The sequence below is a fragment of the Bos mutus genome, chromosome 22, assembly GCF_027580195.1.
Source record: "Bos mutus isolate GX-2022 chromosome 22, NWIPB_WYAK_1.1, whole genome shotgun sequence".
NCBI lineage: Eukaryota > Metazoa > Chordata > Mammalia > Artiodactyla > Bovidae > Bos > Bos mutus.
In genome coordinates, this window is record NC_091638.1 from 37,841,120 (window position 1) to 37,857,273 (window position 16,154).

Consider the following 16,154-nt stretch of genomic DNA (forward strand, 5'->3'; position numbering starts at 1 on the left):
TCCATCAATAATAGTAAACTGCTTTGAAAGAGAGAAAATTTAACAATACACATAGAGAAGGTATTAACACATAACTTTAAACTGAATAACACCCAAATGTTTCTAGGAATTTGATACTAGCCTGTAATTTTAAATGATTCACAAATTTCATTTAAAATCTTTATTTAGAGCCTTAAGGTTAAAGAGTTCTTTTAAAAATAGAGGAAAAGGATTAAGTTATAGAAATGGAATGGAAAAACTGGACTAATGTTTAGCTATAAAAAGAGGCTGACTGTATAGTCATAGTCCTAGCACACTGCCTCAGATGCAATAAAATGCAAAGAGTAAACCCACTGTTAAAAATAATTCCCCATGTCACCTTTGTACCAATCAGCTGTCACTGAAGACGGTCAACTATCACCATCTTTTGGGCCCAGCAGTTAAGAGGATGTGTTCTACAGCCAATACGCCCAAGCTGAATCCCAGCTCTACCACTTATTTACTGTATAACCCTGGGGAAAGTTGAACTTCTCTTGGCCTGTTTCCTCATTTATAAAATGATGTAAAACAAGAGCATCTACTTTATGAGGAGTATTAAGAAAGTTATCAGTACAAAAGTACCCTACCCTACAGGCTTCCCAGATGGCACAGAGGTAAAGAATCTGCCTGCCAATGCTAAAGACGTGAGTTGGATCCTGAAGAAGGAAATGGCAACCCACTCCAGTATTCTTGCCTAGAAAATTCCAAGGACAGAGGAACCTGGCGGCTGCAATCCATAGGGTCGCAAAGAGTCAGACACGACTGAGCACACATACACCACACCCTACTCTACAGCTATTATTGCTAGCACCTCGTCTGTCACATAGAAAGCCCCAATTCCACTCTAGCCATGCTATGCTGCCATCATTCTTGCAGGGTAAAGCATGGCGTCAGTTATGTCAGTCTTTGCTTCAACACTTTCAGGGGCTCAGCACCAATTCCTCAACTCATAACCACTCCTTTCATAGCACTTCAGGTCCTTCACAGTTGGCCCCAGGCCCAGCTCTGCCACATCTACAGTGTTCCCTCTTGCAGGTACCCTACAGTCTGGCCAAAATGACCAAATCATAGTATTGAGTATGCTCCCCCTCCACATCCCAGCTCTCAAGTCTTTGTTCACATGGATCACACCATCTATAAAACTACTCTCCTTTGGCTAAAATCCTACAGTCACATCCCCCCTTCACGTTCTGTTTCCTTAACAAAATCTTTCCTGATCTCTCACACTAAGCTCACAGGATCTCATACACCTCTAAATCTAAACTGGACCTCCTGGACCGAGGTTAAGGGTAGTATATGTCCTGAAATCATGGTGGCAATGAAATATATGTTTAGTCTCCCATGGATTAACAGTTTGCATTCCCAACGTAAGAGTGTCATTTGGAACATGGAAACCACCTCCTCACAAACTGTAAGATGTATGGTGGCCAGGTCCCCAAGCTGGTCAGCAAAATGCCTTAGGGCTGAACTCTAGGACTAACTGAAAGTGTAATAGCACAAGCAGGAAGGAATAACACAGCTCTTTTCTCCCTTTCTCTGCAGCAAAGTTCCAGCCCTAAGCAAAGACATAGATCCAGCAAACACAACTCCCCTAACTGCCACACCCTTCGTGTACATGGATTCAGGAACCCATCTGGGTTCCCCAAAGACAGACTGTTCCACAAAGGTCCTTTGTGGAACCTTTCCACCTCTAACATAAAACCTTCTTTTCCTTGGTAGAGAGAGAGAGCATGCAGATTTAACTACATTTCACTAACATGTGAATGAATGGCTGCAAATGAATACAGGTCCCTATCTTCAATCCCCAACCCACACAAATATTTTCTTATACAAAGGGAGAGACCTGAACCCAAATGACTCTCTAGATTTCATGGTCCCTAAACCCTTTTTCCCAGAAAGACACAATTACTTCATTCTCATGGCAACTTTGATTTTAAATGGCACCATCTATGACTTAAGGCAAAGTTTCAACCTTTTATTTTAACCAGTTTTATGCTTCTGACCAGCATAATATCTGCAGGACACATAGACCTTGATCCTGCTCTCCACTTTCTATTGCATCCTCCTCTCCACCCAACTGCTCAAAGTGAAGGAACCTCAGGAGCAGAAAAGGTAAACCAGAACAAAACCACCACTGGTGAGACTCGACTTTGCCGCTTTCCAGAGCTTCTTGTCTTCACTCCAGAGAACAGGTATTTTCACAGAACATTTTTCCCCATCGGTTTCTGGGGAAAGGGGCAGCGCAGCTGCAGTCACAAGTGGATGGTTAGAAGGCTGCAATCCAACTTACTAAGTATTTCTTACAAAACAAGGCCAAATAGATAAACTGGACTTCATTGAAATCATGAAACTTTTGTGCTTCAAAGGACACCTTGAAGGAACTGAAACGAACCCAGAGAATGGAGAAAATTTTTGTAAATCCTTTACCTGATAAGGGACTTGTATGTAGAATGTATAAAGAACTCTTACATCTAAAACTAAAAAGGACAAATAATCCAATTTTCACAATTCAAAAAGTTCTCAATAGACATTTCTCCACACAAGATAATACAAATGACCAATAAGCACGTGAAAAGATGCTCAACATCTTTTGTCGTAAGATAAATACAAACGAAAGTTACAATGAGATATCACACCACACCCTCTAGGATAGCCACTAAGGAAATAAAAACAAACAAAACAGCAAATGACAAGTGTTGGTGAGGATGTGGAGGAATCAGCGTAGATTGTGGATGGGAAAGTAAAACGGTGCAGCCCCTGTGGAAAACAGTTTGACAGTCCTTTAAAAGGTTAAACGAAGGATTACAATATGATCCAGCAATTCCACTTCTAGATGTTCACTCAAAGAACTGAAAGCAGGGACTCAAAGAGATACCTGTACACCAAGGTTCATAAGGGCATTTTTCACAAAGCCAAAAGGTGGAAGCAACCAGGTGTCCACCAACTGCGGAATGCCTAAATACATGCGGTATAGCCACACAATAGAGTAGTATTCACCCATTAAAAGGAATGAGATACTGATAAATGCTGCAATACAGATAAACCTCAAAAACACGCAAAGTAAAAGAAGCCAGACACAAAAAGTCACATATTGCATGATTTCATTCATGTGAAATATCCAAAACAGGTAAATCCACAGAAACAAAGCAGATGAGCGGCTTCCAGGATCTGGTTAGAGAGAAGAGAGAAGGATGGAAAGTGACTGCTTTATGGAAACAATGTCTCCTTTGGGACTGATGAAATAATTTTAGACCTATATAGAGGTGCTGTCTGTGCAACACTGTCAATGTATTAAAAATGATTCAAATGGTAAATCTGCAGCATTTAAATTACATCTCAATAAAGCTATTTTTTAAAGCCAACCTTAAAATTTGGAAAATTTCACACAAAATTTCAGGTTGACTTCTCTTGAAAAATCTCTATGATCTCATACCATTGACCACAAGGTCCTCATAACAAGATGGAGTTGAACAAGTTGGAGCTGAGGCTGGTCTTGGAGCCCGTTTCTGCCACTGACAATCCATTGACCTGTTACCAAAATGAAATAGGACACATTTTGTCTGTGCCTCAGTTAACTTCTCTGCAAAAGGAGGATCAAACCATATCTACATCATCAGGTTGTTACAAGGAGTTAGCAAATTAATATGGTTAGAAGAATGCCTGGCAAATAGTAAGAGCTCATCGTGTTGGTCACTTTTACATTTTATGACACTGCATTTTCTTTGTAATAAGAGGTAAATGGCATTTGCTTTTCATTTTTTTTGTTGTTGTCTTTACAAATGGAGGTCTAGCATGTAATACAGCAATCCAAAAGAAAGTAGAAGAAAGACAGCCAAGATATAAATATTGTTAAGGGATATACAAAATACTATGCATAATATGTGCCACTTTTGTGAAAATAAATATAACAACAACAAATCTATGTATAGAAAACAGTAGATAACTCTAGACTTACAGGTAGTAGAGAGGGAAGGAATGTAATTAAAGGGGCTTTTTATTGGGGTTTATATAATGTTTACATTTTTCCCAGCTTTACTGAAATATAATTGACACAAAGGATTATGTATGTTTAAGGTGTACAATGTGAAGATTTGAGATACTTGAGAAAGATCCACAGATATGGATACATAGAGCTTCACTGAGGGTGCCAGTGGTAAAGAATTCACCTGCCTGCCAAAGTAGGAGACACAGAAACGCAGGTTCTATCCCTGGGTTGGGAAGATCCCTTGGAGGAGGAGGTAGCCCCCGACTCCAGTGTCCTTGCCTGGGAAATGACGTGGGCAGAGGAGCCTGGCGGGCTACAGTCTAGGGGGCCACAAAGAGTTGGACACAACAGTGACTAAGCATGCACACATATATCTCCAAACAATTACCACAATCAAGGTTAGCTGACATATCAGTCGCCTCACATAGTTACCTAATATTTTTTAATAGCAAACATTCATAATCAGGAACTATAATAAGAATGCTTTTTTTAAAGATTAGGAAATTCTAAATTAATTTTGTTTAAGACTTCCATGAGAGTATCATAAAATTCCATGAGGTGAGCAGAAATATCCTAGACTGATAAAGCCAGGCACTGCTTGCTTTACTTTGCAACCCAGAGGCTGCAATTCCCAAAGCACCAACCTTGCTTCAGTTTCTTTCTTAAGAACTTGTGGAGCGGACCCTGCTGGGTTTTACAGCTGCCAACAGAAGAGAATCTAAACTGCTGGCCTGGCAGTCAACAACTTTCACTATCTGACTCAACATCCTTTTTTTTTTTCTTCTAGCTTTATCATCTGTCACACCCCCTTACAAAGACTCCACTCTAGCTAGACAAGATGTAAAACACATATCCTTCAAATACTTTTCCACATGCCATCCTTTTTTTAAAAAAATTGAGGTAATATTCACATAACATAAAATTCACCATTTTAACCATTTTAAATGTACAACTTAGTGACACTGAGTGCACTCACAATGTGATGCAATCATACTCACAGCCTTGTCTAGAACATGTCATCACCCTGAAAGGAAACCCTGTACCCATTAAGTGGTCACTCCCCCTCTCCCATCCCTCCCCCAGCCCCTAGAAACCGCATGTTTTCTTTCTCAATAGATATGCCTATTTTGGATATTTCACAATGTTGAAACAATGCGGTATGTGACCTCTTGTGTCTGACTTCTTTCAGTTAGCATACGGTTCAAGGTTCACCCAGGTTGGAGCACATATCTGTAACTTCTACTTTACGGCTGAATAAAATTTCACTGTGTGTGGATATATCATCATTTACTGATCCATTCATCAGTTGACGGACGTTCGGGTTCTTTCCACCTTTTTACTTCTGTGACTAGTTGCACGCCATTATTTTTTCCCTTTGTTCAGCTTCATGCGATAATCAAAATCAAGCTTTCATGTGAGGTTCAAATCCACTCTAACCTTTCCCAAGCTAGCCTTGTCCCGAAGTCCTCACCTTTCTCTTACTTCCTTTATCACTTCTATACCCAAAGCAGCAAGTGTCAGCACATGGCAGAATCCCACAGACTTATTTAGGCTGACTCAAATTCTTTTCTTACATTGCTGACTTTGAAAACAATCAAAAAAATTCATTAAGGTTAGGTTTTCCATTTTCTTAACATTTTGATGGGTCTGGGTTATTTCAGTAACCACAGTTTTAACTGCTCTCACTGTTTTTACCCTTGCTCTGTATACCCTAACTGAATACATAGAGTGGCCAGAGTGGTTTTATTAAAATAGAAGGCAGATCACTGTATTTACTTATTATATTTGCTACCTGTTATCTGTTCCAGTGGCACAATGGCAGGGGCTTGTGTTCCTTTTATTTACTAATTAATACTCAGTGCCCAGAAGAGCACTGCATGTAAGCAGGCACTCCATTAATACTTGCTGAATGGATTTTGGGGCCTACAGTCAGCTGGTACTGAAAAGGTAAGCCCTTTGCGACTGGTCATGAATCTAATAGTTTCTCATAGTTTTACCTGGTACATTTCATTCCTCCACACATCTGACCCCTGCAGACCCGAGTCCGATACTTCTTTAACCCCTTGTCATTGGCTTCCTGGTGCCCTATTGTATGTACCACTCTGATGGCAGAAAGCAAGAAGGAGCTAAAGAGCCTTTTAATGAGGGTCAAAGAGGAGAGTGAAAAAGCTTGAAACTCAACATTACAAATAAGGTCATGGCATCTAGTCCCATCACCTCATGGCAAACAGAAGGGGAAAAAGTGGAAGTAGTGAGATTTTATTTTCTTGGGCTCCAAAACCACTGCAGACAGTGACTGCGGCCAAAAACTAAAACACACTTGCTCCTTGGAAGAAAAGCTATGACAAACCTAGACTGAATTAAAAAGCAGAGACATTACTTTGCCAACACAGTTCAGTATAGAGAGTTGGGCCATAAAGAAGGTTGAGCACCAAAGAATTAATGCTTTTCAATTGTGGTGCTAGAGAAGACTCTTGAGAGTCCCTTGGACTGCAAGAAGATCAAACAAGTCAACCCTAAAGGAAATCAACCCTGAATATTCATTGGAAGAGCTGATGCTGAAGCTAAAGCTCCAATACTTTGGCCACCAAATGCAAAGAGTTGATTCATTAGAAAAGACCCTGATGCTGAGAAAGACTGAAGGCAAAAGGAGAAGAGCACGGCAGAGAATGAGATGGTTGGATGGCATCACCAACTCAATGGACACGAATTTGAGAAAACTCCGGGAGATAGTGGAGGACAGAGGAGCCTGGCGTGCTGCAGTCCATGGGGTTGCAAAGAGTCAGACATGACTTAGCAACTGAACAGTAACAATCCTATTGTATTTTATTCTTCATCAGAATAGTAGTCTGTGAAAATCACCTCCTATTGCTCTCTTTTCCTCCTCAGGGACAATCCTGCACACAGTAGAAGCTCAATAAACAATTATGGACTAACGAGCTCCTTTAGCATTTCTGTCAGATATGTTTTCTCTCTACTTTCTCCTCTCACCTCCTCATATCCCACCCCTGCCAGCTGCTGATCACCATCTAGGAAAGTCCTGCTTCTCTCTTCTCTGGCACTTTCCAGACATTCCACAGAGAATAACATCCTTGGTGATGACTGTGATGATCACTGAAAGATACCTCTGCACTACTGGCCTTTCAGCTTTGGGCCGGAAAAATTTTAAGGGCCTGTTTTGAAGGTTGAGACTGCATAGCTATCCAGTCTTATGTTCTTCTAAACACCTTAACAGAACTACCACATCCTTCTAGAAGCTCCCGTTTCTGCTTCGCCATGGTCAAGATACATGTTCATGTTGTCCACAATGGTTCTATCTTTGCTACAGATGCCTATAACCTGATGGAAGCACTGCAATTTGTCATCTAAATATGTAAGCTGATCAGTTTCAGATGCTGAAACTCCTTTGGTCTTTCCTGTTTGGATTCTTTTCAGGTTTATTCTTCAATGACTCATCTTAAACTGCATCTTAACTTGGAAGCCCCCTCATTTCTTTTAAGAGTAGATGGGAGCATAGATCTTTTATTATTTTTTTTTTAATAATAAAAATTCCTCCGGCAATTTTTCTCCTTTTTCACATTATTTGAAACTTACCACCTTCCTCCCCAGATAGTTGGAGGAAAATCACAATCGTGTAGTGAGAAACTCAATCAACGGTGGCTGCTATCTCTGTGAAGATCTGGGACTGCTCACGAGCAGAGAGCTTTCTGGCAGGCTGGGCAAAGGCCCTGGGCCCAGGAAGTGCGCCTGAAGTCCTCCTGCCTATTTTACAATTTCCTTAAACTCTCCCCTGCCCTGGGCAGCTGGGTCTACATTGCTTGTAGAGAGAAGAAAACAGGAGTTTGGCAAAGTGAAACAGGACAAAATACAAGAGCACATCTTTAGACAGCTTCACAGGAAAAGGTGGCTATAGATGGGGGTGGGGGGGGGGTGGATTTCCTATCTCCAAAGTATTCCAAAAATTTCACTGAATTTGGGGGAGGGAGGGTTATTTTGAAGATTTTAATCTGACAAACATCTAAAAATACTGTACTCTAAAATTCACTATCATTTCACATTAATATGATCATATTTGGGGTTATGCTTAAAATTGAAGATCTTACTCAGATACCTTAAATTTTAAAAATTACCATCCTTTGGTAGAACTAAAACTCTTATAATCAGACGCACTGCAGTATTCAGCCCTGCTATGGTGAGTTTCAGTGAACTCCGGGAGTTGGTGATGGACAGGGAGGCCTGGCGTGCTGCAATTCATGGGGTCACAGAGTCTGACACGGCTGAGCGACTGATCTGATCTGATGGTGAAAGAGCAAGTTACCTTTTCTTTGGAGGGCTGGCCAAAAATCTTGATCAATTTACTAGTGGATCTTCATCTGCTGTGATTGTAGCAGCTCTTTCTTCTTAATTTTGTTCAGACCTACAAAAAAAAAAAAAAAAAAAAAACAGGCAAAGCGATGAAACAAAGGATAAAATGAATCAGAAATCTAGTCTCATTAGCTGCCAGTGTCCCCAAATTATGATATGTGCTTTAAAATGTCAAAGTGTTAAAATGCGAGGCACTGTACCAGTTTTACAACAAACTCAATTCAATTTTTTTTACAAAGAATTTAATTGGCTATATTTACACAATAAACTAAGAACAAATGACTACTCAATATGTACATAGAGTCAGCCTCCTGGGGCTTAAAATCATTGTGTGTAATTTGCCACTAATGAGTTTTCACTTAATTTTTAAAATGGCTATTCAGGAAGCCTGCTCCTATGAAACCTGTCAGAATCACAGATTTAAACACACACACACACAACACACTGAGTGAGAATATTATTTGGAGAGCTCTCTCTGTCCTTTATCATTCAGCAGTTTATAAAAGCAATTTATAATAGTACAGACAGGAAACAAAAGCTCAGTTAAACCATCTTTCTAAAAAGCACACACACACACAAACCCACTCCCTTATCTATGTATTTTTGTACTTGCATACATGCACATTTAAAGTAGAATGTGGGTACTATTCAAATTAATTTGGGAGCGCGGGGGGGGGGGGGGGGTGGACATTGAGGTACAGAATCAAGGGACCGGAGATTAACAAGCCAGAGTTAGAAATTAAGCTGGTGTCAAGACTGACAGGCAGCAGGAGAGAAGGAACAGCAAATATGGGCAACGACACAACTACGGCACAGATGCTGCTCAAGTATAAAGCACAAGGCAGGCTGCTTTCATATGAAAAATTCACTAGCAAATACACTTCTCTTCCTATAATCCTCACTGGCTATTCATCAAGGTCGGGAGGCAGGAATACTGCTTTCCTCAACTCATATTTATTATCATACATTCGAAGATGGCAAGCCAAATATTTCTAAGGTTTGAGGTGCTAATAAAGCTTCTGCAAAACTCAGTGGCTGAAATTCTATGCCATGTTTGAACATTTATTCGTAATTACCTTTATTGGCTTTTAAGTTGCTCCTGGATCATATCCCTCCCCTCTCCCTTTTTAAACTGTTTGTTTTATTCACTCACAGAATATTATTCAGCAATGTAATCATTCCTACAATCTTTATAAGCCAGCTGTTTCTCAGATTTCTAATTGCATCCCAGTCTCATACCTTTTAAAAATTTTTCTCTGATTTCTATTTTAGTGTTTCTTTTCTGCCTTATTTCCAATAAAAGCCACTATCCTGTTTAACATGTGTGTCCTGAGCCAAAATTCATTTCTTTGCATCCTAAACAGCTATGCCAAATTTTACAGCTATGCCAAATCACTCCAAGGGAACCTACAAATTCCCAGGACAGAAGCAGCCACTAGCCACCTCCCCAATGGTTATTCCTTCAAGGTGGGCTGGAGACGCAGACAGAGTAACAGTGGCATCGTATGTGCTTGACCTTACTTCTCCAGGTCAAGCTAGCTTTCAATTTTCCATCAGGATACTTCATCTATATCTCCAAGTATTCAAGGAAGTCATCAGATCTTGAGTGCTGTAAAATCTCCCCCAAGATAGTGTTTGCCTTTAAAAGAATTCACCATTTACTAGCCTGAATACTGTAAAAATGCTTTAAGAGAAACCCTATTCTTGGAGAAAAAATGGTAGTGGCAGCTACTAAAAATAAGCATTTAAAAATAGTAACTTTTCTCAGAATAGGGGTCAGAAATCTTTCTTCAATAGGAAAAAAGAAAAAAAAAAAACTATCACATTTGTATATGTTCTTTCACTTTATCTTCACAATAACACTGTGTTCAAAAGAGCTGTTATTATGATCTCCATTTTACTACTGAGGAAACAAATGGAGAGGTCATAATTTGCTCAAGATTACCCAGTAAATAAATGGTTTGAAACTGGAACCAGAACGGAGGCCTTTGGTGCTATTTAGTTCCCTTTTCAGTACACCAAACTGTCTAAACAGCCGCTTTATTTTGTTTTGCAAAGAGAAAGAGAGATAATTTAAAAGGAAGACTGGAGAATATTTTCGAACAATAGAAACATAAAACTTGATAGCTTTTACTCATTCACCACCTATTACATAACAAGCATTCAATAAATATAATTTTTAAAGATTTTCTAAAAGTGACAGCCCATTACAGGTGGGAGAGGACATGAAACAAGAAGACAAGACATAATTTGAATGTTCTCCAAAGTCCTGAGAGGCATATATTTACTTTCTTTTTCTTTTGGTTGGAGGGTGGGGATGGAGATTGTAGACGATGCCTTTTGTCTAGAGTGGCTGTTGAGCCCATGGTGATTCTGTAAGCACCATATTTCCCAATGCCAAGTCATGTTCGTACTATGGGACTCCAAACTCCTCTTGTTTTGGCCAAAGTTGGACACATGATCCAAACTAAGACATTCAATTCGTTCTCCTGAGAACTAGAAACTGGGATGAACAGGGTCTATTCTGGTTTATGCTGCAAGCTCCCCCATGTGCTCTCAGTGTTTAGGAAAAGACCAGTGAGTAGACTGATGTGTGAAGATGCTGCTCAGAGTAAACCAGCCCCAGGAGGCCCTGGAACCCCCGAGGACAAAAAAGGAACTGGTTTCCGCCCAAGGGGTTCCAGGGTTTTCTTGTCCCATATATAGTCTCCCAGAGGATCCAAGCACATCCTCTGTAGCGTTCTAAGAATCCCCTGGACCTGCAGGGTAAATGGCCCCCTAACCTGAGCTTAAATTTTTGGAATTGATTTCTGATAACTGCAACAAAAATAATCTTGCAGAAAAGACAGTAATATGTTTGTACTACGAAATAAATAAATAGGCAGATATCCAGCAGAATTTTATATAAAAGAGGATCCTGTGGAATGCCCAAGGGTTCAGAAAAGTCTTCTCATTAACTTTAAACAGCAAAAAGCCCACACTGTTACATGGGCAGCATCTTATCAGTTTTAAAGAAAAGAACTCATTTTCTAGGAATAACATTTCTATGTCCTTTTAAGACTCTGAGAGCCTTGTTGCAATTTAAGGCATAATCTGGATCACTTCTTGTTATATAATTGAGTCTATCAAAATTAAGCAAAACTGCACTAACCTTGATAGAGGAAAGGAAATACACGCTACACTGAGTTGGACCTGTTTTTAAGCATGACAGTATACACTTTCTTTTTATTTCTTAAATTTTCTTCACTTCCAGGCAAACTCTGGAGCTTTAGTGTAAGAATGTGCCCCAGGTGCTTGCAGAGAGGCTGTGAAAGAGAAGAGAAAGGGCTGCAAAAGCAGGCCCACAAGGAGGACCACAAAGGTTCTGATTTGATTCTCTCTTCTAAGCTGGAGGTGAGGGAAGGCCGACTCCTCACTCTCCATGTCTCAGCAGAGGGCTACCCCAGCAGGTTTATTTATTCAGTGAAAACGTGTGGAGCATGTGCCCTGTGCCCAGTGATGTGCCCCGAAAGCACAGGATCCAGGAGTGTATGAATCTGAGCTGCCTGCTAGGTTACACGTTCTTCTCTCCATTCTTCAACTCTCACTCCAAAGACCATGGGCCTAAAATAGTTCACTGTTTTGTCTGTCTGTTTAGTGATCTTACAGGAAAAGGGTGGGGAGGGATTTGTTGATAATATTTAAAAAGTGGGGAAATCCACTTAAAATTCCATATTTCTACTTTCTCTTCCAAAAACGTGGCTACTAAGGCTAGCTCTCCGGGTGGGGAGGGATTTGTTGGTAATATTTAAAAAGTGGGGAAATCCACTTAAAATTCCATATTTCTACTTTCTCTTCCAAAAACGTGGCTACTAAGGCTAGCTCTCCTGCATGGGGCGATGCCATGTCATGGGCTGCCTCTTGTCACTGAGCATCTACCTCCCAAAGTACGCAGCTTGGCTACATCACTGATTATCCTTCCAGGCTTGTCCCCTGTCAGAAGCCAAGCTTGTGACTCTGAGCATTTGTTGCTTTCCTGTCTCCCAATTGAAAAACCATAAACCAAAAATTTTAAAGCTGTTTGTCAACTGTGGGCATATTCTCCAAAAACATGATTTAAATGGGGTCCTTAGTTTACTTACTCGGAGAAGGCAATGGCACCCCACTCCAGTACTCTTGCCTAGAAAATCCCATGGACGGAGGAGCCTGGGAGGCTGCAGTCCATGGGGTCGCGAAGAGTCGGACACGACTGAGCGACTTCACTTTTACCTTTCACTTTCATGCATTGGAGAAGGAAATGGCAACCCACTCCAGTATTCTTGTCTGGAGAATCCCAGGGACGGGGGAGCCTGGTGGGCTGCCGTCTACGGGGTCACACAGAGTCGGACACGACTGAAGCGACTTAGCAGCAGCAGCAGCTGTCCTCCGACCCAAGCTCCACCTCGCTTTCACCCTGACCAGTTTTCTCCCTGGCAAAACAAATTTAAGAATGAAACTCTACACAGTTGACTGTCTCATCCGCAGGTTCCTCATCCATGGATTCCACCATCACTGATCTGATCTGACACTGTGTTTACAATCTGCAGCTGAAATTGTGGATGCAGAGCCAGTGGATACCATGGGACTGGATGGTCCACAATGCAATCCTGGACCCAATCCCCCATGGACACCGTCAAGTTTCTGTAACTCCTGAGCCACAGGGACTCACTAAGGCTCACTCCAGTGAACACCAAAACAGCCTGAAAACAGAACTGGTAAAGGAGGAGCTGAAGCCACTTGCTAGAAGAACTGCAGCACCTCTGCCTAGGTTTCAAGGACACATCTTAGTGCCCTGCAGTCAGTTGTGGGCTTTCCTGACCTTCCATGAAACTCTTTATGTGGAGTCTTAACATTTTTAAAAGACCCTCTGTTTTCTGACAGCTTCTATCTATACACCCACATTCAGCCTCTTTCTTCCCCAAAGGGTTCAACATAGTCATTCCTCATTCCCTTTGCCCTTTCAGGTCTCATGGCTCTTCCATCTCAAGTCCCAACTCTCCCAGACCTCTCTGAGATATACTGGATTCTCTATCCTTTTAGCTCAGGCGTCAGCAGGCCATTTTTCCATCAATGGTGACTACAGTACACTATTTTACCAGAACCCTAAGAGAGAACCAAAAGTGTAATAGAATTCCCAGTGCCCTAATTTGTCTGTGAAAAATCCTTGGTCAAGTCAGTGGATTTACAGGTTGATTTACAGAAGCACACAAAAACAGTAACAATAGTAGCAGCTGTCATGTACTAAGCACTTACCATGTGCCCAGTACTATTAACACATCATTAACTTCCCTGGTAGCTCAGATGGTAAAGAATCTGCCTGTAATGCGGGAGGACCTGGGTTCAATCCCTGGGTTGGGAAGATTCCCCTGTGGAAGGAAATGGCTACTCACCCCAGTATTCTTGCCTGGAGAATTTCATGGACAGAGGACTCTGGCAGGCAAGAACTGGACACGACTGAGCAAGTAACACTTATGTGTGTCATCTAACTTGATCCTCCCAGGTCTATGATGTTGGAACTTTTACTCTACTCCTTTAACAGAGAGAAAACTGAGGCTTGTGAGGAGAGGCCAACAAGGGGCAGACTTGAGGCAGGTGCATCCATGAGGTGAGCCTGTGTCATCCCTTCCCACCTCTATTCTTCCAGACCTGCTCTTCCCGCCACCTAGAATTCCTTTCTTCTTACCTTTCAAGAAACTCACCTCCCTAAGGGGGTTTCTTAGAGGCAAGGTCTGCAACATTTCAATCTTGTTTCCCCAGGGCTGTTAATAAATACCTGCTGAATAGAACTGGGTTAAATGGAACCACAAGCTCTGACAATTATCCCTCCACTGAAAGTAACACGGACCTGGGAGGGATGTTCTTCTCTTGCTAAGAACTTGCCATCAGGCCTGAGCAAAAAGTAGCTCTTCTGACATTAACCTCACTCTTCCCAGACAAATTCACAATAGAGCTGAGGAAGATCTGGGAAGGAGGGAGGAGGAATAAATTACAGCCCAATACTCCTGTTATCCTCTTCTGAGAGGAATAAAAAGTCTGTGAAGTCAAATGGAAAGATGCAAGCCTGGGGAGACAGAGAGGGTTTCTCCTCTAATATTCTGCCAGGGGAACATTAATCTCCTATTACCAAACTGGGGTTCCAGAATTCTAAACTTCATGTAAATAAACTCAGTCAAGTCATTCTTTGCTACTCGAGGTGGTCCTTTAGGAAAGATAAATGAACAGCTAGCAACTATTTAGTTCTGGGGTCATACGTATTAACATTATCAATAATAACTTTCATTGAGTGTTTACTCTGGGCTAGACTCAGTGCTAAGTATCTGCCAGGCCCAGTCTTATTTGATTTTCACTGCAGTCCTATGGACAATATTAATATGGAAGGAAATAGGAGTCTAAAATGGTTAGATGGCTTGTCCAAGGTCACTACAAAATGGCCTACAATAAAGGCAGTGGCTAATGGGACAAAAGCGTAATTTTTATGAACAATGCTTGCAGGCTTTTTAAGTTCTATCCTTCCTCTTGAAATAATGCTACCTAAAGGCAGGCTGAATAGTCTATAACAAATCTCTCTTTAAAAGATCCAGAAAAAAAATCCCTCCTCTTCTATTAAGCTCCTCTAATTATTATCTATGATAGATTGCCAATGCTCACCTATACTCACATTCTCCTCCTCCTGAGCACACACTTAGACTAAATTTCCCAATACGCGTTGTAGTAAGGTATAACCATATGACTGAGTCCTAAAACATGAACAGAAATGTTGGATGCCACTTCTAGGCTTGGCCCATAGAAACCTCCTTTTCTTAATCCTCAATCTCTCATACCCTCTGCTGGTCAAATGGAGAGGGTTCCAAGCACCAAGAAGTGAGCAAAGCCACAAAATCTCACCCCCGAGTGACCGGGAAAGTGACAGCCTCCTTGCCAACACACACAGAGCTGTGACTTGGGTGAGAAATAAACATGGGTCGTGTTAAACTACCGAGGTCTTGGGTAGTGACAGCAGTCAACCTACACTGATACAGTATTATTGTTGTCACTACATCATCAGCATTTTCCTTGCCAATGGCACAGCTACAATTTATTTAAAGTACACTAAGTAATGGGCTTTCTTGGTGGCTCAGATGGTAAAGAATATGCCTGCAATGCAGGAGACCCAGGTTTGATTTCCGGGTGGGGAAGATCCCCTGGAGTGGAATGGCTACTCACTCTAGTACTCCAGCCTGGAGAATTCCATGGACAGAGGAGCCTGGCAGACTATAGTCCACGGGGTCGCAAAGAGTCAGATAAAACAGCAATGACCACTTTCACACATTAAGTAATGAGCAATACATGCCTGTTTTATTTATTTCTCACTATGACATAGGTATCATATGCATGTTACAGGTAACAAAATCAAGGGTCAGAGATGAATAATCATTACCTCTGAACAATTAGAGCACTTACAATCTGAAAGATTTATTAAGTAATTAATTATAGATTGCCTTATTATACACATTGTATTGATAGGTTAAGTAATTTTCACTCCTGTACTTAGTTGGTTTTTCTTGTACTTATAATTTATTTTCTTCACCTGGATAGAAAACTGCTAACAGGAAGGTGAGATCTTACATCTTTAAATTCTGTATCACTTCATACTTTGTATAAATATTTAAGTTAATTAATAGATATATATTCTTTAAATTATCTCTCTATACAATGTGTGTGAAAGTGAAAAAGTCAAAGTGTTAGTTGTGTCTGATTCTTTGTGACCCATGGAATGTAGCTCATGAGA

General features: G+C 41.0%; 1 protein-coding gene across 3 annotated transcripts in view; it reads right to left on the reverse strand.

The window, feature by feature from the left end:
* The window catches only part of ATXN7 (ataxin 7), a 156,846-nt gene that overhangs the window by 119,316 nt on the left and 21,376 nt on the right, over window positions 1-16,154 (reverse strand). For all 3 annotated transcript variants that reach the window (XM_070359794.1, XM_070359796.1, XM_070359795.1), the window contains one exon: window positions 8,322-8,420. The gene's annotated coding sequence lies outside the window, so the exon portion shown is untranslated. The remainder of the gene's footprint in view (window positions 1-8,321; window positions 8,421-16,154) is intronic.